We start from the raw sequence: 25,118 nt of genomic DNA on the forward strand, positions 1-25,118 counted from the left end.
ATAATTTGCTTCCGTAAAACTCTTAAATTTGTCCAAAAAGGTTGAATTTTAAAACAAGATCAAATAGAGTCACAGAGCTCTCCGACTCATGACTCATGAACTCTTGACTCAGAGCTCCCTGACTCATGACTCCTGAACTCCTGTCACAGAGCTCCCCGTTTCATAACCACTTGTCTCAGAGCTCCCCAAATCATGAACTCCTATCTCAAAGCGAAGCGACTCATGAACACTTGTCTCAGAGACCTCGACTCATGAACTCTTGTCTCAGAGATCCCCAAGTCATGACTCCTGAATTCTTCTCTCAGAGCTCCCAACTCATGACTCATGAACTCTTGACTCAGAGCTCCCCAACTCATGAACTCTTGTCTCAGAGCTCCCCAACTCATAAACTCCTGACTCAGAGCTCCCCAACTCATGAACTCTTGTCTCAGTGCTCCCCAACACATGAACTCTTGTCTCAGAGCTCCCCGACTCATGACCTCTTGTCACAGAGCTCCCCAACTCATGACCTCTTGTCCCAGAACTCCCAGCTCATGACTCCTGAACTCTTGACTCAGAGCTCCCCGACTCATGACCTCTTGTCCCAGAACTCCCAGCTCATGACTCCTGAACTCTTGACTTAGAGCTCCCCGACTCATGAACTCTTGACTCGGTGGTCCCTACCTCATGAACTCTTGACGCAGAGGTACCTGACTCATGAACTCTTGTCTCAGAGCTCCCCGTCTCATGAACTCTTGACTCAGAGCTCCCTGACTCATGAACTCTTGACAGAGCTCCCAGGCTCATAAGCTCTTGTCTCAGAGACCCCTGTCTCATAACCTCTTGCCTCACAGCACCCCGACTCATAAACCCCTGACTCAGAGCTCCCCAACACATGAACTCTTGAATCAGAGCTCACCGACTCATGAACTCTTGACTCAGAGCTCACTTACTCATGAACTCTTCACTCAGAGGTTCCTGACTCATGAACTCCTGATTCAGAGCTCACCGACTCATGAACTCTTGTCACAGAGCTCCCCGTCTCATGAACTCTTGACTCAGAGCTCCTCGACTCATGAACTCTTGACACAGAGCTCCTCGTCTCATGAACTCTTGACTCAGAGCTCCTCGACTCATGAACTCTTGACTCAGAGCTCACTTACTCATGGACTCTTCACTCAGAGGTTCCTGACTCATGAACTCTTGACTCAGAGCTCCCCGACTCATGAACTCTTAACTCGGAGGTTGCTGACTCATGAACTCTAGTCTCAGAGGTTGCTGACTCATGAACTCTTGACTCAGAGCTCCCCAACTCATGAACTCTTGACTCAGAGCTCACTTACTCATGAACTCTTCACTCAGAGGTCCCTGACTCATGAGCTCTTGACTCAGAGGTCGCTGACTCATGAACTCTTGACACAGAGCTCCCCGTCTCATGAACTCTTAACTCAGAGCTCCCCGTCTCATGAACTCTTGTCACAGAGCTCCCCAACTCATGAACTCTTGACTCAGAGCTCACTTACTCATGAACTCTTCACTCAGAGGTCCCTGACTCATGAACTCTTGACTCAGAGGTCGCTGACTCATGAACTCTTGACACAGAGCTCCCCGTCTCATGAACTCTTGACTCAGATGTCCTGACTCATGAACTCTTGTCTCAGAGCTCCCCAACTCATAATCTCCTGACTCTGTGCTCCCCAACACATGAACTCTTGTCTCAGAGCTCCCCGACTCATGAACCCTTGAGACAGAGCACGACAACTCATGAACTCTTCTCTCAGTGCTCCCCAACTTATGAACTCTTGTCTCAGAGCTCCCTGACTAATGAACTCTTGTCACAGAGCTCCCCAACTCATGGACTCTTGACTCAGAGATCCCCGTCTCATGAACTCTTGACTCAGAGCTCCTTGACTCATGAACACCTGACTCAGAGCTCAACGACTCATGAACTCCTCTCACAGAGCTCCCCGACTTATAACCTCATTCCTCAGAGCATCCCGACCCATGGACTCTTGTCTCAGTGACCCCGACTCATGAACTCTTGACACAGAGCTCCCTGGATCTGAACTCTTGTCTCAGAAATCACAACTAATGACTCCTGAAATCTTGTCTCAGAGCTCCCTGACTGATGAACTCTTGACACAGAGCTCCCCGTCTCATGAACTCTTAACTCAGAGCTCCCCGTCTCATGAACTCTTGTCACAGAGCTCCCCAACTCATGAACTCTTGACTCAGAGCTCACTTACTCATGAACTCTTCACTCAGAGGTCCCTGACTCATGAACTCTTGACTCAGAGGTCGCTGACTCATGAACTCTTGACACAGAGCTCCCCGTCTCATGAACTCTTGACTCAGATGTCCTGACTCATGAACTCTTGTCTCAGAGCTCCCCAACTCATAATCTCCTGACTCTGTGCTCCCCAACACATGAACTCTTGTCTCAGAGCTCCCCGACTCATGAACCCTTGAGACAGAGCACGACAACTCATGAACTCTTCTCTCAGTGCTCCCCAACTTATGAACTCTTGTCTCAGAGCTCCCTGACTAATGAACTCTTGTCACAGAGCTCCCCAACTCATGGACTCTTGACTCAGAGATCCCCGTCTCATGAACTCTTGACTCAGAGCTCCTTGACTCATGAACACCTGACTCAGAGCTCAACGACTCATGAACTCCTCTCACAGAGCTCCCCGACTTATAACCTCATTCCTCAGAGCATCCCGACCCATGGACTCTTGTCTCAGTGACCCCGACTCATGAACTCTTGACACAGAGCTCCCTGGATCTGAACTCTTGTCTCAGAAATCACAACTAATGACTCCTGAAATCTTGTCTCAGAGCTCCCTGACTGATGAACTCTTCTCACAGAGCTCCCCAACTCATAAACTCATGACTCAGAGCTCCCCAGCTCATGAACTCTTGTCTCAGTGCTCCCCAACACATGAACTCTTGTCTCAGAGCTCCCCGACTCATGAACTCTTGTGTCAGAGCTCGCCGACTCATGAACTTTTGTCTCAGAGCTCCCCAACTCATAAACTCCTGACTCAGAGCTCACCGACTCATGAACTCTTGACTCAGAGCTCACCGTCTCATCAACTCTTGACTCAGAGGTCCCTGTCTCATGAACTCTTGACTCAGAGCTCCCCGTCTCATGAACTCCTGACTCAGAGTTCCTCGACACATGAACTCTTGACTCAGAGCTCACCGTCTCATCAACTCTTGACTCAGAGCTCACCGTCTCATCAACTCTTGACTCAGAGCTCCCAGTCTCATGAACTCTTGACTTAGAGCTCCCCGACTCATGAACTCTTGTCTCAGAGCTCCCCAACTCATAAACTCCTGACTCAGAGCTCCCCAACTCATGAACTCTTGTCTCAGTGCTCCCCAACACATGAACTCTTGTCTCAGAGCTCCCCGACTCATGACCTCTTGTCACAGAGCTCCCCGACTCATGACCTCTTGTCCCAGAACTCCCAGCTCATGACTCCTGAACTCTTGACTCAGAGCTCCCCGACTCATGAACTCTTGACTCGGTGGTCCCTACCTCATGAACTCTTGACGCAGAGGTACCTGACTCATGAACTCTTGTCTCAGAGCTCCCCGTCTCATGAACTCTTGACTCAGAGCTCCCTGACTCATGAACTCTTGACTCAGAGCTCCCAGGCTCATAAGCTCTTGTCTCAGAGACCCCTGTCTCATAACCTCTTGCCTCACAGCACCCCGACTCATAAACCCCTGACTCAGAGCTCCCCAACACATGAACTCTTGAATCAGAGCTCACCGACTCATGAACTCTTGACTCAGAGCTCACTTACTCATGAACTCTTCACTCAGAGGTTCCTGACTCATGAACTCCTGACTCAGAGCTCACCGACTCCTGAACTCTTGTCACAGAGCTCCCCGACTCATGAACTCTTGACTCAGAGCTCACTTACTCATGAACTCTTCACTCAGAGGTTCCTGACTCATGAACTCTTGACTCAGAGCTCCTCGACTCATGAACTCTTGACACAGAGCTCCTCGTCTCATGAACTCTTGACTCAGAGCTCCCCGTCTCATGAACTCTTGACTCAGAGCTCCTCGTCTCATGAACTCTTGACTCAGAGCTCCTCGACTCATGAACTCTTGACTCAGAGCTCACTTACTCATGGACTCTTCACTCAGAGGTTCCTGACACATGAACTCTTGACTCAGAGCTCCCCGACTCATGAACTCTTGTCACAGAGCTCCCCGTCTCATGAACTCTTGACTCAGAGCTCCTCGACTCATGAACTCTTGACTCAGAGCTCCTCGACTCATGAACTCTTGACTCAGAGCTCACTTACTCATGGACTCTTCACTCAGAGGTTCCTGACTCATGAACTCTTGACTCAGAGCTCCCCGACTCATGAACTCTTAACTCGGAGGTTGCTGACTCATGAACTCTAGTCTCAGAGGTTGCTGACTCATGAACTCTTGACTCAGAGCTCCCCAACTCATGAACTCTTGACTCAGAGCTCACTTACTCATGAACTCTTCACTCAGAGGTTCCTGACTCATGAACTCTTGACTCAGAGCTCCCCGACTCATGAACTCTTAACTCGGAGGTTGCTGACTCATGAACTCTTGACTCAGAGCTCCCCGTCTCATGAACTCTTGTCACAGAGCTCCCCAACTCATGAACTCTTGACTCAGAGCTCACTTACTCATGAACTCTTCACTCAGAGGTCCCTGACTCATGGACTCTTGTCTCAGAGCTCCCCAACTCATGATCTTTTGAATCAGAGCTCCCTGACTCATGGACTCTTGTCTCAGAGCTCCCCAACTCATGAACACCTGACTCAGAGCTCACCGACTCATGAACTCCTCTCACAGAGCTCCCCGACTTATAACCTCATTCCTCAGAGCATCCCGACCCATGGACTCTTGTCTCAGTAACCCTGACTCATGAACTCTTGACACAGAGCTCCCTGGATCTGAACTCTTGTCTCAGAGATCCCAACTAATGACTGCTGAACTCTTGTCTCAGAGCTCCCTGACTGATGAACTCTTCTCACAGAGCTCCCCAACTCATAAACTCATGACTCAGAGCTCCCCAGCTCATGAACTCTTGTCTCAGTGCTCCCCAACACATGAACTCTTGTCTCAGAGCTCGCCGACTCATGAACTTTTGTCTCAGAGCTCCCCAACTCATAAACTCCTGACTCAGAGCTCACCGACTCATGAACTCTTGACTCAGAGCTCACCGTCTCATCAACTCTTGACTCAGAGCTCACCGTCTCATCAACTCTTGACTCAAGAGCTCCCCGTCTCATGAACTCTTGACTTAGAGCTCCCCGACTCATGAACTCTTAACTCGGAGGTTCCTGACTCATGAACTCTTGACTCAGAGCTCCCCGTCTCATGAACTCTTGTCACAGAGCTCCCCAACTCATGAACTCTTGACTCAGAGCTCACTTACTCATGAACTCTTCACTCAGAGGTCCCTGACTCATGAACTCTTGACTCAGAGGTCGCTGACTCATGAACTCTTGACACAGAGCTCCCCGTCTCATGAAATCTTGACTCAGAGCTCCCCGTCTCATGAACTCTTGACTCAGATGTCCTGACTCATGAACTCTTGTCTCAGAGCTCCCCAACTCATAATCTCCTGACTCTGTGCTCCCCAACACATGAACTCTTGTCTCAGAGCTCCCCGACTCATGAACCCTTGAGACAGAGCACGACAACTCATGAACTCTTCTCTCAGTGCTCCCCAACTTATGAACTCTTGTCTCAGAGCTCCCTGACTAATGAACTCTTGTCACAGAGCTCCCCAGCTCATGAACTCTTGTCTCAGTGCTCCCCAACACATGAACTCTTGTCTCAGAGCTCCCCGACTCATGAACACTTGAGTCAGAGCTCGCCGACTCATGAACTCTTGTCTCAGAGCTCCCCAACTCATAAACTCCTGACTCAGAGCTCACCGACTCATGAACTCTTGACTCAGAGCTCACCGTCTCATCAACTCTTGACTCAGAGGTCCCTGTCTCATGAACTCTTGACTCAGAGCTCCCCGTCTCATGAACTCCTGACTCAGATGTCCTGACTCATGAACTCTTGTCTCAGAGCTCCCCAACTCATAATCTCCTGACTCTGTGCTCCCCAACACATGAACTCTTGTCTCAGAGCTCCCCGACTCATGAACCCTTGAGACAGAGCACGACAACTCATGAACTCTTCTCTCAGTGCTCCCCAACTTATGAACTCTTGTCTCAGAGCTCCCTGACTAATGAACTCTTGTCACAGAGCTCCCCAACTCATGGACTCTTGACTCAGAGATCCCCGTCTCATGAACTCTTGACTCAGAGCTCCTTGACTCATGAACACCTGACTCAGAGCTCAACGACTCATGAACTCCTCTCACAGAGCTCCCCGACTTATAACCTCATTCCTCAGAGCATCCCGACCCATGGACTCTTGTCTCAGTGACCCCGACTCATGAACTCTTGACACAGAGCTCCCTGGATCTGAACTCTTGTCTCAGAAATCACAACTAATGACTCCTGAAATCTTGTCTCAGAGCTCCCTGACTGATGAACTCTTCTCACAGAGCTCCCCAACTCATAAACTCATGACTCAGAGCTCCCCAGCTCATGAACTCTTGTCTCAGTGCTCCCCAACACATGAACTCTTGTCTCAGAGCTCCCCGACTCATGAACTCATGTCCCAGAGCTCCCAACTCAGGAATTCTGAACTCTTGAGTCAGAGCTTCCCCAGTCATGAACTCTTGACTCAGAGGTCCCTGACTCATGACCTATTGTCTCAGAGCTCCCCAACACATAAACCCCTGACTCAGAGCTCCCTGACTCATGAACTCTTGTGTCAGAGCTCCCCGTCTCATGAACACTTGACTCAGAGCTCACTGACTCATGACCTATTGTCTCAGAGCTCCCCAACACATAAACCCCTGACTCAGAGCTCCCTAACTCATGAACTCTTGACTCAGATGTCCCTGACTCATGAACTCTTGTCTCAGAGCTCCCCAACTCATAATCTCCTGACTCTGTGCTCCCCAACACATGAACTCTTGTCTCAGAGCTCCCCGACTCATGAACCCTTGAGACAGAGCACGCCAACTCATGAACTCTTCTCTCAGTGCTCCCCAACTTATGAACTCTTGTCTCAGAGCTCCCTGACTGATGAACTCTTGTCACAGAGCTCCCCAACTCATGGACTCTTGACTCAGAGATCCACGTCTCATGAACACTTGACTCAGAGCTCCTCGACTCATGAACTCTTGTCTCAGAGCTCCCCGACTCATCAACCCCTGACTCAAAGCTCCCCAACACATGATCTTTTGAATCAGAGCTCCCTGACTCATGGACTCTTGTCTCAGAGCTCCCCAACTCATGATCTTTTGAATCAGAGCTCCCTGACTCATGGACTCTTGTCTCAGAGCTCCCCAACTCATGAACACCTGACTCAGAGCTCACCGACTCATGAACTCCTCTCACAGAGCTCCCCGACTTATAACCTCATTCCTCAGAGCATCCCGACCCATGGACTCTTGTCTCAGTGACCCCGACTCATGAACTCTTGACACAGAGCTCCCTGGATCTGAACTCTTGTCTCAGAGATCCCAACTAATGACTGCTGAACTCTTGTCTCAGAGCTCCCTGACTGATGAACTCTTCTCACAGAGCTCCCCAACTCATAAACTCATGACTCAGAGCTCCCCAGCTCATGAACTCTTGTCTCAGTGCTCCCCAACACATGAACTCTTGTCTCAGAGCTCGCCGACTCATGAACTTTTGTCTCAGAGCTCCCCAACTCATAAACTCCTGACTCAGAGCTCACCGACTCATGAACTCTTGACTCAGAGCTCACCGTCTCATCAACTCTTGACTCAGAGCTCCCCGTCTCATGAACTCTTGACTTAGAGCTCCCCGACTCATGAACACTTGAGTCAGAGCTTGCCGACACATGAACTCTTGTCTCAGACCTCCCCAACTCATAAACTCCTGACTCAGAGCTCCCCAACTCATGAACTCTTGTCTCAGTGCTCCCCAACACATGAACTATTGTCACAGAGCTCCCCGACTCATGACCTCTTGTCCCAGAGCTCCCAGCTCATGACTCCTGAACTCTTGACTCAGAGCTCCCCGAATCATGAACTCTTGACTCAGAGGTCCCTGACTCATGAACTCCTGATGCAGAGGTACTTGACTCATGAACTCTTGTCTCAGAGCTCCCCAATACATGAACTCTTGTCACGGAGCTCCCCGACTCATGATTCTTGTCCCAGAGCTCCCAACTCAGGATTTCTGTACTCTTGACTCAGAGCTCCCCGAGTCATGAACTCTTGACTCAGAGGTCCCAGACTCATGAACTCTTGTCTCAGAGCTCCCCGTCTCATGAACTCTTGCCTCACAGCACCCCAACTCATAAACTCCTGACTCAGAGCTCCCCAACTCATAAGCTCCTGACTCAGAGCACCCCGACACATGAACGCTTGAATCAGAGCTCCCCGACTCATGGACTCTTGTCTTAGAGCTCCCCAACTCATGAACTCCTGACTCAGAGCTCAACGACTCATGAACTCTTGTCACAGAGCTCCCCGACTCATAACATCTTTCCTCAGAGCAACCCGACCCATGGGCTCTTGTCTCAGAGACCCCGACTCATGAACTCTGGTCTCAGAGCTCCCCGACTCATGAACTCTTGACTCAGAGCTCCTCGACTCATGATTTCTTGACTCAGCTCTCTGACTCATGAACTCCTGTCTCAGAGCTCCCTGACTCATGAACTGTTGAGTCAGAGCTCGCCGATTCATGAACTATTGTCTCAGAACTTCCCAACTCATAAACTCCTGACTCAGAGCTCCCCAACTCATGAACTCTTGTCTCTGTGCTCCCCAACTCATGAACTCTTGTCTCAGAGCTCCCTGACTCATGAACTCTTGTCTCAGAGCTCCCCGACTCATGAACTCTTGAGTCAGAGCTCACTGATTCATGACATATTGTCTCAGAGCTCCCCAACTCATAAACTCCTGACTCAGAGCTCCCCAACTCATGAACTCTTGACTCAGAGCTCCCCGACACATAAACTTTTGTCTCAGAGACCCCCCTCATAAACTCTTGCCTCACAGCACCCCAACTCATAAAATCCTGACTCAGAGATCCCCAACTCATAAGCTCCTGACTCAGAGCACCCCAACACATGAACGCTTGAATCAGAGCTCCCCGACTCATGGACTCTTGTCTTAGAGCTCCCCAACTCATGAACCCCTGACTCAGAGCTCAACGACTCATGAACTCTTGTCACAGAGCTCCCCGACTCATAACCTCTTTCCTCAGAGCAACCCGACCCATTGACTCTTGTCTCAGAGACCCCGACTCATGAACTCTTGACACAGAGCTCCCTGGCTCCTGAACTCTTGTCTCAGAGATCCCCAAGCCATGACTCCTGAATTTTTCTCTCTGAGATCCCAACTAATGACTCTTGAACTCTTGTCTCAGAGTTCCCTGACTGATGAACTCTTGTCACAAAGCTCCCCAACTCAGGACTCTTGACTCAGAGCTCCCCATCTCATGAACTCTTGACACAGAACTCACCGACTCATGAACCCTTGACTCATTGCTCCCCGACTCATGAACTCTTCCCTCAGAGGTCCCTGATTCATGAACTCTTGACTCAGAGTTCCTTGACGCATGAACTCTTGACTCAGAGCTCCCCGACTCATAAACCCTTGACTCAGAGCTCCCCAACTCAGGACTCTTGACTCAGAGCTCCTCGACTCATGATTTCTTGACTCAGCTCTCTGACTCATGTACTCCTGTCTCAGAGCTCCCTGACTCATGAACTCTTGAGTCAGAGCTCGCCGATTCATGAACTATTGTCTCAGAACTCCCCAACTCATAAACTTCTGACTCAGAGCTCCCCGACTCATGAACCCTTGAGTCAGAGCTCCCCAACTCATAACCTCTTGCCTCACAGCACCCCGACTCATGCACTCTTGTCTCAGAGACCCTGACTCATGAACTCTTGACACAGAGCTCACTGGCTCCTGAACTCTTGTCTCAAAGATCCCCAACTCATGACTCCTGAATTCTTCTCTCAGAGCTCCCAACTCATGACTTCTGAACTCTTGTCTCGGAGCTCCCTGACGGATGAACTCTTGTCTCAGCGCTCCTCGACTCATGAACTCTTGACTTTGAACTCCCCGACTCATGAACTCTTGACTCAGAGGTCCCCGACACATAAACCATTGTCTCAGAGACCCCCGTCTCATGAACTCTTGCCTCACAGCACCCCAACTCATAAAATCCTGACTCAGAGCTCCCCAACTCATAAACTCATGACTCAGAGCACCCCAACTCATAAAATCTTGTCTCAGTGCTCCCCAACACATGAAATCTTGTCTCACAGCTCACCGACTCATGCACTCTTGTCTCAGAGACCCCGACTCATAAACTCTTTACACAGAGCTCCCTTGCTCCTGAACTCTTGTCTCAGAGATCCACAAGTCATGACTCCTGAATTCTTCTCTCAGAGCTCCCAACTCATGACTTCTGAACTCTTGTCTCAGAGATCCCTGACTGATGAACTCTTGTCAAAGAACTCCCCAACTCATGAACTCTTGACTCAGAGCTCCCCGACTCATAAACCCTTGACTCAGAGCTCCCCAACTCATAAACTCCTGACTCAGAGCTCACCGACTCATGAACTCTTGACTCAGAGCTCACCGTCTCATCAACTCTTGACTCAGAGCTCCCCGTCTCATGAACTCTTGACTTAGAGCTCCCCGACTCATGAACACTTGAGTCAGAGCTTGCCGACACATGAACTCTTGTCTCAGACCTCCCCAACTCATAAACTCCTGACTCAGAGCTCCCCAACTCATGAACTCTTGTCTCAGTGCTCCCCAACACATGAACTATTGTCACAGATCTCCCCGACTCATGACCTCTTGTCCCAGAGCTCCCAGCTCATGACTCCTGAACTCTTGACTCAGAGCTCCCCGAATCATGAACTCTTGACTCAGAGGTCCCTGACTCATGAACTCCTGATGCAGAGGTACTTGACTCATGAACTCTTGTCTCAGAGCTCCCCAATACATGAACTCTTGTCACGGAGCTCCCCGACTCATGATTCTTGTCCCAGAGCTCCCAACTCAGGATTTCTGTACTCTTGACTCAGAGCTCCCCGAGTCATGAACTCTTGACTCAGAGGTCCCAGACTCATGAACTCTTGTCTCAGAGCTCCCCGTCTCATGAACTCTTGCCTCACAGCACCCCAACTCATAAACTCCTGACTCAGAGCTCCCCAACTCATAAGCTCCTGACTCAGAGCACCCCGACACATGAACGCTTGAATCAGAGCTCCCCGACTCATGGACTCTTGTCTTAGAGCTCCCCAACTCATGAACTCCTGACTCAGAGCTCAACGACTCATGAACTCTTGTCACAGAGCTCCCCGACTCATAACATCTTTCCTCAGAGCAACCCGACCCATGGGCTCTTGTCTCAGAGACCCCGACTCATGAACTCTGGTCTCAGAGCTCCCCGACTCATGAACTCTTGACTCAGAGCTCCTCGACTCATGATTTCTTGACTCAGCTCTCTGACTCATGAACTCCTGTCTCAGAGCTCCCTGACTCATGAACTGTTGAGTCAGAGCTCGCCGATTCATGAACTATTGTCTCAGAACTTCCCAACTCATAAACTCCTGACTCAGAGCTCCCCAACTCATGAACTCTTGTCTCTGTGCTCCCCAACTCATGAACTCTTGTCTCAGAGCTCCCTGACTCATGAACTCTTGTCTCAGAGCTCCCCGACTCATGAACTCTTGAGTCAGAGCTCACTGATTCATGACATATTGTCTCAGAGCTCCCCAACTCATAAACTCCTGACTCAGAGCTCCCCAACTCATGAACTCTTGACTCAGAGCTCCCCGACACATAAACTTTTGTCTCAGAGACCCCCCTCATAAACTCTTGCCTCACAGCACCCCAACTCATAAAATCCTGACTCAGAGATCCCCAACTCATAAGCTCCTGACTCAGAGCACCCCAACACATGAACGCTTGAATCAGAGCTCCCCGACTCATGGACTCTTGTCTTAGAGCTCCCCAACTCATGAACCCCTGACTCAGAGCTCAACGACTCATGAACTCTTGTCACAGAGCTCCCCGACTCATAACCTCTTTCCTCAGAGCAACCCGACCCATTGACTCTTGTCTCAGAGACCCCGACTCATGAACTCTTGACACAGAGCTCCCTGGCTCCTGAACTCTTGTCTCAGAGATCCCCAAGCCATGACTCCTGAATTTTTCTCTCTGAGATCCCAACTAATGACTCTTGAACTCTTGTCTCAGAGTTCCCTGACTGATGAACTCTTGTCACAAAGCTCCCCAACTCAGGACTCTTGACTCAGAGCTCCCCATCTCATGAACTCTTGACACAGAACTCACCGACTCATGAACCCTTGACTCATTGCTCCCCGACTCATGAACTCTTCCCTCAGAGGTCCCTGATTCATGAACTCTTGACTCAGAGTTCCTTGACGCATGAACTCTTGACTCAGAGCTCCCCGACTCATAAACCCTTGACTCAGAGCTCCCCAACTCAGGACTCTTGACTCAGAGCTCCTCGACTCATGATTTCTTGACTCAGCTCTCTGACTCATGTACTCCTGTCTCAGAGCTCCCTGACTCATGAACTCTTGAGTCAGAGCTCGCCGATTCATGAACTATTGTCTCAGAACTCCCCAACTCATAAACTTCTGACTCAGAGCTCCCCGACTCATGAACCCTTGAGTCAGAGCTCCCCAACTCATAACCTCTTGCCTCACAGCACCCCGACTCATGCACTCTTGTCTCAGAGACCCTGACTCATGAACTCTTGACACAGAGCTCACTGGCTCCTGAACTCTTGTCTCAAAGATCCCCAACTCATGACTCCTGAATTCTTCTCTCAGAGCTCCCAACTCATGACTTCTGAACTCTTGTCTCGGAGCTCCCTGACGGATGAACTCTTGTCTCAGCGCTCCTCGACTCATGAACTCTTGACTTTGAACTCCCCGACTCATGAACTCTTGACTCAGAGGTCCCCGACACATAAACCATTGTCTCAGAGACCCCCGTCTCATGAACTCTTGCCTCACAGCACCCCAACTCATAAAATCCTGACTCAGAGCTCCCCAACTCATAAACTCATGACTCAGAGCACCCCAACTCATAAAATCTTGTCTCAGTGCTCCCCAACACATGAAATCTTGTCTCACAGCTCACCGACTCATGCACTCTTGTCTCAGAGACCCCGACTCATAAACTCTTTACACAGAGCTCCCTTGCTCCTGAACTCTTGTCTCAGAGATCCACAAGTCATGACTCCTGAATTCTTCTCTCAGAGCTCCCAACTCATGACTTCTGAACTCTTGTCTCAGAGATCCCTGACTGATGAACTCTTGTCAAAGAACTCCCCAACTCATGAACTCTTGACTCAGAGCTCCCCGACTCATAAACCCTTGACTCAGAGCTCCCCAACTCATAAACTCCTGACTCAGAGCTCACCGACTCATGAACTCTTGACTCAGAGCTCACCGTCTCATCAACTCTTGACTCAGAGCTCCCCGTCTCATGAACTCTTGACTTAGAGCTCCCCGACTCATGAACACTTGAGTCAGAGCTTGCCGACACATGAACTCTTGTCTCAGACCTCCCCAACTCATAAACTCCTGACTCAGAGCTCCCCAACTCATGAACTCTTGTCTCAGTGCTCCCCAACACATGAACTATTGTCACAGAGCTCCCCGACTCATGACCTCTTGTCCCAGAGCTCCCAGCTCATGACTCCTGAACTCTTGACTCAGAGCTCCCCGAATCATGAACTCTTGACTCAGAGGTCCCTGACTCATGAACTCCTGATGCAGAGGTACTTGACTCATGAACTCTTGTCTCAGAGCTCCCCAATACATGAACTCTTGTCACGGAGCTCCCCGACTCATGATTCTTGTCCCAGAGCTCCCAACTCAGGATTTCTGTACTCTTGACTCAGAGCTCCCCGAGTCATGAACTCTTGACTCAGAGGTCCCAGACTCATGAACTCTTGTCTCAGAGCTCCCCGTCTCATGAACTCTTGCCTCACAGCACCCCAACTCATAAACTCCTGACTCAGAGCTCCCCAACTCATAAGCTCCTGACTCAGAGCACCCCGACACATGAACGCTTGAATCAGAGCTCCCCGACTCATGGACTCTTGTCTTAGAGCTCCCCAACTCATGAACTCCTGACTCAGAGCTCAACGACTCATGAACTCTTGTCACAGAGCTCCCCGACTCATAACATCTTTCCTCAGAGCAACCCGACCCATGGGCTCTTGTCTCAGAGACCCCGACTCATGAACTCTGGTCTCAGAGCTCCCCGACTCATGAACTCTTGACTCAGAGCTCCTCGACTCATGATTTCTTGACTCAGCTCTCTGACTCATGAACTCCTGTCTCAGAGCTCCCTGACTCATGAACTGTTGAGTCAGAGCTCGCCGATTCATGAACTATTGTCTCAGAACTTCCCAACTCATAAACTCCTGACTCAGAGCTCCCCAACTCATGAACTCTTGTCTCTGTGCTCCCCAACTCATGAACTCTTGTCTCAGAGCTCCCTGACTCATGAACTCTTGTCTCAGAGCTCCCCGACTCATGAACTCTTGAGTCAGAGCTCACTGATTCATGACATATTGTCTCAGAGCTCCCCAACTCATAAACTCCTGACTCAGAGCTCCCCAACTCATGAACTCTTGACTCAGAGCTCCCCGACACATAAACTTTTGTCTCAGAGACCCCCCTCATAAACTCTTGCCTCACAGCACCCCAACTCATAAAATCCTGACTCAGAGATCCCCAACTCATAAGCTCCTGACTCAGAGCACCCCAACACATGAACGCTTGAATCAGAGCTCCCCGACTCATGGACTCTTGTCTTAGAGCTCCCCAACTCATGAACCCCTGACTCAGAGCTCAACGACTCATGAACTCTTGTCACAGAGCTCCCCGACTCATAACCTCTTTCCTCAGAGCAACCCGACCCATTGACTCTTGTCTCAGAGACCCCGACTCATGAACTCTTGACACAGAGCTCCCTGGCTCCTGAACTCTTGTCTCAGAGATCCCCAAGCCATGACTCCTGAATTTTTCTCTCTGAGATCCCAACTAATGACTCTTGAACTCTTGTCTCAGAGTTCCCTGACTGATGAACTCTTGTCACAAAGCTCCCCAACTCAGGACTCTTGACTCAGAGCTCCCCATCTCATGAACTCTTGACACAGAACTCACCGACTCATGAACCCTTGACTCATTGCTCCCCGACTCATGAACTCTTCCCTCAGAGGTCCCTGATTCATGAACTCTTGACTCAGAGTTCCTTGACGCATGAACTCTTGACTCAGAGCTCCCCGACTCATAAACCCTTGACTCAGAGCTCCCCAACTCAGGACTCTTGACTCAGAGCTCCTCGACTCATGATTTCTTGACTCAGCTCTCTGACTCATGTACTCCTGTCTCAGAGCTCCCTGACTCATGAACTCTTGAGTCAGAGCTCGCCGATTCATGAACTATTGTCTCAGAACTCCCCAACTCATAAACTTCTGACTCAGAGCTCCCCGACTCATGAACCCTTGAGTCAGAGCTCCCCAACTCATAACCTCTTGCCTCACAGCACCCCGACTCATGCACTCTTGTCTCAGAGACCCTGACTCATGAACTCTTGACACAGAGCTCACTGGCTCCTGAACTCTTGTCTCAAAGATCCCCAACTCATGACTCCTGAATTCTTCTCTCAGAGCTCCCAACTCATGACTTCTGAACTCTTGTCTCGGAGCTCCCTGACGGATGAACTCTTGTCTCAGCGCTCCTCGACTCATGAACTCTTGACTTTGAACTCCCCGACTCATGAACTCTTGACTCAGAGGTCCCCGACACATAAACCATTGTCTCAGAGACCCCCGTCTCATGAACTCTTGCCTCACAGCACCCCAACTCATAAAATCCTGACTCAGAGCTCCCCAACTCATAAACTCATGACTCAGAGCACCCCAACTCATAAAATCTTGTCTCAGTGCTCCCCAACACATGAAATCTTGTCTCACAGCTCACCGACTCATGCACTCTTGTCTCAGAGACCCCGACTCATAAACTCTTTACACAGAGCTCCCTTGCTCCTGAACTCTTGTCTCAGAGATCCACAAGTCATGACTCCTGAATTCTTCTCTCAGAGCTCCCAACTCATGACTTCTGAACTCTTGTCTCAGAGATCCCTGACTGATGAACTCTTATCAAAGAACTCCCCAACTCATGAACTCTTGACTCAGAGCTCCCCGACTCATAAACCCTTGACTCAGAGCTCCCCAACTCATAAACTCCTGACTCAGAGCTCACCGACTCATGAACTCTTGACTCAGAGCTCACCGTCTCATCAACTCTTGACTCAGAGCTCACCGTCTCATCAACTCTTGACTCAGAGCTCCCCGTCTCATGAACTCTTGACTTAGAGCTCCCCGACTCATGAACACTTGAGTCAGAGCTTGCCGACACATGAACTCTTGTCTCAGACCTCCCCAACTCATAAACTCCTGACTCAGAGCTCCCCAACTCATGAACTCTTGTCTCAGTGCTCCCCAACACATGAACTATTGTCACAGAGCTCCCCGACTCATGACCTCTTGTCCCAGAGCTCCCAGCTCATGACTCATGAACTCTTGTCTCAGAGCTCCCTGACTCATGAACTCTTGTCTCAGAGCTCCCCGACACATGAACTCTTGAGTCAGAGCTCACTGACTCATGACATATTGTCTCAGAGCTCCCCAACTCATAAACTCCTGACTCAGAGCTCCCCAACTAATGAAATCTTGACTCAGTGCTCCCCAACACATGAACTCTTGACACAGAACTCACCGACTCATGAACCCTTGACTCATTGCTCCCCGACTCATGAACTCTTCCCTCAGAGGTCCCTGATTCATGAACTCTTGACTCAGAGCTCCCCGACTCATGAACCCTTGACTCATTGCTCCCCGACTCATGAACTCTTCCCTCAGAGGTCCCTGATTCATGAACTCTTGTCTCAGTGCTCCCCGTCTCATGAACTCTTGAGTAAGAGCTCGCCGACTCATGACCTCTTGTCCCAGAGCTCCCAACTCAGGAATTCTGAACTCTTGTGTCAGAGCTCCCCGTCTCATGAACTCTTGACTCAGAGCTCCTCGACTCATGAACTCTTGACCCAGAGCTCCCCGACACATAAACTTTTGTCTCAGAGACCCCCCTCATAAACTCTTGCCTCACAGCACCCCAACTCATAAAATCCTGACTCAGAGATCCCCAACTCATAAGCTCCTGACTCAGAGCACCCCAACACATGAACGCTTGAATCAGAGCTCCCCGACTCATGGACTCTTGTCTTAGAGCTCCCCAACTCATGAACTCCTGACTCAGAGCTCCCTGGCTCCTGAACTCTTGTCTCAGAGATCCCCAAGCCATGACTCCTGAATTTTTCTCTCTGAAATCCCAACTAATGACTTTTGAACTCTTGACTCAGAGTTCCCTGACTGATGAACTCTTGTCACAAAGCTTCCCATCTCATGAACTCTTGACACAGAACTCACCGACTCATGAACCCTTGACTCATTGCTCCCCGACTCATGAACTCTTCCCTCAGAGTTCCCTGATGCATGAACTCTTGACTCAGAGCTCCCCAACTCATAAACTCTTGACTCAGAGCTCCCCGACTCATAAACCCTTGTCTCAGAGCTCCCCAACTCATAAACTCTTGAGTCAGAGCACCCAGACTCATGAACTCTTGTCTCAGTGCTCCCCGTCTCATGAACTCTTGAGTAAGAGCTCGCCGACTCATGACCTCTTGTCCCAGAGCTCCCAACACAGGAATTCTGAACTCTTGTGTCAGAGCTCCCCGTCTCATGAACTCTTGACTCAGAGCTCCTCGACTCATGAACTCTTGACTCAGAGCTCCCCGACACATAAACTTTTGTCTCAGAGACCCCCCTCATAAACTCTTGCCTCACAGCACCCCAACTCATAAAATCCTGACTCAGAGATCCCCAACTCATAAGCTCCTGACTCAGAGCACCCCAACACATGAACGCTTGAATCAGAGCTCCCCGACTCATGGACTCTTGTCTTAGAGCTCCCCAACTCATGAACTCCTGACTCAGAGCTCAACGACTCATGAACTCTTGTCACAGAGCTCCCCGACTCATAACCTCTTTCCTCAGATCAACCCGACCCATGGACTCTTGTCTCAGAGACCCCGACTCATGAGCTCTTGACACAGAGCTCCCTGGCTCCTGAACTCTTGTCTCAGAGATCCCCAAGCCATGACTCCTGAATTTTTCTCTCTGAGATCCCAACTAATGACTCCTGAACTCTTGTCTCAGAGTTCCCTGACTGATGAACTCTTGTCACAAAGCTCCCCAACTCCGGACTCTTGACTCAGATCTCCCCATCTCATGAACTCTTGACACAGAACTCACCGACTCATGAACCCTTGACTCATTGCTCCCCGACTCATGAACTCTTCCCTCAGAGGTCCCTGATTCAAGAACTCTTGACTCAGAGATCCCTGACGCATGAACTCTTGACTCAGAGGTCCCTGACACATAAACTTTTGTCTCAGAGACCCCCCTCATAAACTCTTGCCTCACAGCACCCCAACTCATAAAATCCTGACTCAGAGATCCCCAACTCATAAGCTCCTGACTCAGAGCACCCCAACACATGAACGCTTGAATCAGAGCTCCCCGACTCATGGACTCTTGTCTTAGAGCTCCCCAACTCATGAACTCCTGACTCAGAGCTCCCTGGCTCCTGAACTCTTGTCTCAGAGATCCCCAAGCCATGACTCCTGAATTTTTCTCTCTGAAATCCCAACTAATGACTTTTGAACTCTTGACTCAGAGTTCCCTGACTGATGAACTCTTGTCACAAAGCTCCCCATCTCATGAACTCTTGACACAGAACTCACCGACTCATGAACCCTTGACTCATTGCTCCCCGACTCATGAACTCTTCCCTCAGAGTTCCCTGATGCATGAACTCTTGACTCAGAGCTCCCCAACTCATAAACTCTTGACTCAGAGCTCCCCGACTCATAAACCCTTGTCTCAGAGCTCCCCAACTCATAAACTCTTGAGTCAGAGCACCCAGACTCATGAACTCTTGTCTCAGTGCTCCCCGTCTCATGAACTCTTGAGTAAGAGCTCGCCGACTCATGACCTCTTGTCCCAGAGCTCCCAACACAGGAATTCTGAACTCTTGTGTCAGAGCTCCCCGTCTCATGAACTCTTGACTCAGAGCTCCTCGACTCATGAACTCTTGACTCAGAGCTCCCCGACACATAAACTTTTGTCTCAGAGACCCCCCTCATAAACTCTTGCCTCACAGCACCCCAACTCATAAAATCCTGACTCAGAGATCCCCAACTCATAAGCTCCTGACTCAGAGCACCCCAACACATGAACGCTTGAATCAGAGCTCCCCGACTCATGGACTCATGTCTTAGAGCTCCCCAACTCATGAACTCCTGACTCAGAGCTCAACGACTCATGAACTCTTGTCACAGAGCTCCCCGACTCATAACCTCTTTCCTCAGAGCAACCCGACCCATGGACTCTTGTCTCAGAGACCCCGACTCATGAACTCTTGACACAGAGCTCCCTGGCTCCTGAACTCTTGTCTCAGAGATCCCCAAGCCATGACTCCTGAATTTTTCTCTCTGAGATCCCAACTAATGACTCTTGAACTCTTGTCTCAGAGTTCCCTGACTGATGAACTCTTGTCACAGAGCTCCCCAACTCATGGACTCTTGACTCAGAGATCCACGTCTCATGAACTCTTGACTCAGAGCTCCTCGACTCATGAACTCTTGTCTCAGAGCTCCCCGACTCATCAACCCCTGACTCAGAGCTCCCCAACACATGATCTTTTGAATCAGAGCTCCCTGACTCATGGACTCTTGTCTCAGACCTCCCCAACTCATAAACTCCTGACTCAGAGCTCCACGACACATAACCTTTTGTCTCAGAGACCCCCCTCATAAACTCTTGCCTCACAGCACCCCAACTCATAAAATCCTGACTCAGAGATCCCCAACTCATAAGCTCCTGACTCAGAGCACCCCAACACATGAACGCTTGAATCAGAGCTCCCCGACTCATGGACTCTTGTCTTAGAGCTCCCCAACTCATGGACTCTTGTCACAGAGCTCCCCGACTCATAACCTCTTTCCTCAGATCAACCCGACCCATGGACTCTTGTCTCAGAGACCCCGACTCATGAGCTCTTGACACAGAGCTCCCTGGCTCCTGAACTCTTGTCTCAGAGATCCCCAAGCCATGACTCCCGAATTTTTCTCTCTGAGATCCCAACTAATGACTCCTGAACTCTTGTCTCAGAGTTCCCTGACTGATGAACTCTTGTCACAAAGCTCCCCAACTCCGGACTCTTGACTCAGATCTCCCCATCTCATGAACTCTTGACACCGAACTCACCAACTCATGAACCCTTGACTCATTGCTCCCCGACTCTTGAACTCTTCCCTCAGAGGTCCCTGATTCAAGAACTCTTGACTCAGAGATCCCTGACGCATGCACTCTTGACTCAGAGGTCCCTGACTCATGAACTCTTGTCTCAGAGCTCCCCGTCTCATGAACTCTTGACTCAGAGCTCCTCGACTCATGATTTCTTGACTCAGCTCTCTGACTCATGTACTCCTGTCTCAGAGCTCCCTGACTCATGAACTCTTGAGTCAGAGCTCGCCGATTCATGAACTATTGTCTCAGAACTCCCCAACTCATAAACTCCTGACTCAGAGCTCCCCAACTCATGAACTCTTGTCTCTGTGCTCCCCAACACATGAACTCTTGACTCAGAGCTCCCCGACTCATGAACCCTTGAGTCAGAGCTCGCCGACTCATGAACTCTTGTCTCAGAGTTCCCTGACTGATGAACTCTTGTCACAAAGCTCCCCAACTCAGGACTCTTGACTCAGAGCTCCCCATCTCATGAACTCTTGACACAGAACTCACCGACTCATGAACCCTTGACTCATTGCTCCCCGACTCCTGAACTCTTCCCTCAGAGGTCCCTGATTCATGAACTCTTGACTCAGAGATCCCCGACTCATAAACCCTTGGCTCAGAGCTCCCCAACTCATAAACTCTTGAGTCAGAGCACCCAGACTCATGAACTCTTGTCTCAGTGCTCCCCGTCTCATGAACTCTTGAGTAAGAGCTCGCCGACTCATGACCTCTTGTCCCAGAGCTCCCAACTCAGGAATTCTGAACTCTTGTGTCAGAGCTCCCCGTCTCATGAACTCTTGACTCAGAGCTCCTCGACTCATGAACACTTGACTCAGAGCTCCCCGACACATAACCTTTTGTCTCAGAGACCCCCCTCATAAACTCTTGCCTCACAGCACCCCAACTCATAAAATCCTGACTCAGAGATCCCCAACTCATAAGCTCCTGACTCAGAGCACCCCAACACATGAATGCTTGAATCAGAGCTCCCCGACTCATGGACTCTTGTCTTAGAGCTCCCCAACTCATGAACTCCTGACTCAGAGCTCAACGACTCATGAACTCTTGTCACAGAGCTCCCCGACTCATAACCTCTTTCCTCAGAGCAGCCCGACCCATGGACTCTTGTCTCAGAGACCCCGACTCATGAACTCTTGACACAGAGCTCCCTGGCTCCTGAACTCTTGTCTCAGAGATCCCCAAGCCATGACTCCTGAATTTTTCTCTCTGAGATCCCAACTAATGACTCTTGAACTCTTGTCTCAGAGTTCCCTGACTGATGAATTCTTGTCACAAAGCTCCCCAACTCAGGACTCTTGACTCAGAGCTCCCCATCTCATGAACTCTTGACACAGAACTCACCGACTCATGAACTCTTGACTCAGAGCTCCCCGACTCATAAACCCTTGACTCAGAGCTCCCCAACTCAGGACTCTTGACTCAGAGCTCCTCGACTCATGATTTCTTGACTCAGCTCTCTGACTCATGTACTCCTGTCTCAGAGCTCCCTGACTCATGAACTCTTGAGTCAGAGCTCGCCGATTCATGAACTATTGTCTCAGAACTCCCCAACTCATAAACTCCTGACTCAGAGCTCCCCAACTCATGAACTCTTGTCTCTGTGCTCCCCAACACATGAACTCTTGACTCAGAGCTCCCCGACTCATGAACCCTTGAGTCAGAGCTCCCCAACTCATAGCCTCTTGCCTCACAGCACCCCGACTCATGCACTCTTGTCTCAGAGACCCTGACTCATGAACTCTTGACACAGCGCTCCCTGGCTCCTGAACTCTTGTCTCAAAGATCCCCAACTCATGACTCCTGAATTCTTCTCTCAGAGCTCCCAACTCATGACTTCTGAACTCTTGTCTCGGAGCTCCCTGACGGATGAACTCTTGTCTCAGCGCTCCTCGACTCATGAACTCTTGACTTTGAACTCCCCGACTCATGAACTCTTGACTCAGAGGTCCCCGACACATAAACCATTGTCTCAGAGACCCCCGTCTCATGAACTCTTGCCTCACAGCACCCCAACTCATAAAATCCTGACTCAGAGCTCCCCAACTCATAAACTCATGACTCAGAGCTCCCCAACTCATAAAATCTTGTCTCAGTGCTCCCCAACACATGAAATCCTGTCTCACAGCTCACCGACTCATGCACTCTTGTCTCAGAGACCCCGACTCATAAACTCTTTACACAGAGCACCCTTGCTCCTGAACTCTTGTCTCAGAGATCCACAAGTCATGACTCCTGAATTCTTCTCTCAGAGCTCCCAACTCATGACTTCTGAACTCTTGTCTCAGAGCTCCGCGACTCATAAACCCTTGACTCAGAGCTCCCTAACTCATGAACTCTTGACTCAGATGTCCCTGACTCATGAACTCTTGTCTCAGAGCTCCCCGACTCATGAACTGTTGAGTCAGAGCTCGCCGATTCATGAACTATTGTCTCAGAACACCCCAACTCATAAACCCCTGACTCAGAGCTCCCCAACTCATGAACTCTTGTCTCTCTGCTCCCCGACTCATGAACTCTTGTCTCAGAGCTCCCTGACTCATGAACTCTTGTCTCAGAGCTCCCCAACTCATGAAATCTTGACTCAGTGCTCCCCAACTCATGAACTCTTGTCTCTGTGCTCCCCAACACATGAACTCTTGACTCAGAGCTCCCCGACTCATGAACCCTTGAGTCAGAGCTCGCCGACTCATGAACTCTTGTCTCAGAGTTCCCTGACTGATGAACTCTTGTCACAAAGCTCCCCAACTCAGGACTCTTGACTCAGAGCTCCCCATCTCATGAACTCTTGACACAGAACTCACCGACTCATGAACCCTTGACTCATTGCTCCCCGACTCCTGAACTCTTCCCTCAGAGGTCCCTGATTCATGAACTCTTGACTCAGAGATCCCCGACTCATAAACCCTTGGCTCAGAGCTCCCCAACTCATAAACTCTTGAGTCAGAGCACCCAGACTCATGAACTCTTGTCTCAGTGCTCCCCGTCTCATGAACTCTTGAGTAAGAGCTCGCCGACTCATGACCTCTTGTCCCAGAGCTCCCAACTCAGGAATTCTGAACTCTTGTGTCAGAGCTCCCCGTCTCATGAACTCTTGACTCAGAGCTCCTCGACTCATGAACACTTGACTCAGAGCTCCCCGACACATAACCTTTTGTCTCAGAGACCCCCCTCATAAACTCTTGCCTCACAGCACCCCAACTCATAAAATCCTGACTCAGAGATCCCCAACTCATAAGCTCCTGACTCAGAGCACCCCAACACATGAATGCTTGAATCAGAGCTCCCCGACTCATGGACTCTTGTCTTAGAGCTCCCCAACTCATGAACTCCTGACTCAGAGCTCAACGACTCATGAACTCTTGTCACAGAGCTCCCCGACTCATAACCTCTTTCCTCAGAGCAGCCCGACCCATGGACTCTTGTCTCAGAGACCCCGACTCATGAACTCTTGACACAGAGCTCCCTGGCTCCTGAACTCTTGTCTCAGAGATCCCCAAGCCATGACTCCTGAATTTTTCTCTCTGAGATCCCAACTAATGACTCTTGAACTCTTGTCTCAGAGTTCCCTGACTGATGAATTCTTGTCACAAAGCTCCCCAACTCAGGACTCTTGACTCAGAGCTCCCCATCTCATGAACTCTTGACACAGAACTCACCGACTCATGAACTCTTGACTCAGAGCTCCCCGACTCATAAACCCTTGACTCAGAGCTCCCCAACTCAGGACTCTTGACTCAGAGCTCCTCGACTCATGATTTCTTGACTCAGCTCTCTGACTCATGTACTCCTGTCTCAGAGCTCCCTGACTCATGAACTCTTGAGTCAGAGCTCGCCGATTCATGAACTATTGTCTCAGAACTCCCCAACTCATAAACTCCTGACTCAGAGCTCCCCAACTCATGAACTCTTGTCTCTGTGCTCCCCAACACATGAACTCTTGACTCAGAGCTCCCCGACTCATGAACCCTTGAGTCAGAGCTCCCCAACTCATAGCCTCTTGCCTCACAGCACCCCGACTCATGCACTCTTGTCTCAGAGACCCTGACTCATGAACTCTTGACACAGCGCTCCCTGGCTCCTGAACTCTTGTCTCAAAGATCCCCAACTCATGACTCCTGAATTCTTCTCTCAGAGCTCCCAACTCATGACTTCTGAACTCTTGTCTCGGAGCTCCCTGACGGATGAACTCTTGTCTCAGCGCTCCTCGACTCATGAACTCTTGACTTTGAACTCCCCGACTCATGAACTCTTGACTCAGAGGTCCCCGACACATAAACCATTGTCTCAGAGACCCCCGTCTCATGAACTCTTGCCTCACAGCACCCCAACTCATAAAATCCTGACTCAGAGCTCCCCAACTCATAAACTCATGACTCAGAGCTCCCCAACTCATAAAATCTTGTCTCAGTGCTCCCCAACACATGAAATCCTGTCTCACAGCTCACCGACTCATGCACTCTTGTCTCAGAGACCCCGACTCATAAACTCTTTACACAGAGCACCCTTGCTCCTGAACTCTTGTCTCAGAGATCCACAAGTCATGACTCCTGAATTCTTCTCTCAGAGCTCCCA

Source organism: Hypanus sabinus, chromosome 10, assembly GCF_030144855.1.
Source record: "Hypanus sabinus isolate sHypSab1 chromosome 10, sHypSab1.hap1, whole genome shotgun sequence".
Taxonomy (NCBI): Eukaryota; Metazoa; Chordata; class Chondrichthyes; order Myliobatiformes; family Dasyatidae; genus Hypanus; species Hypanus sabinus.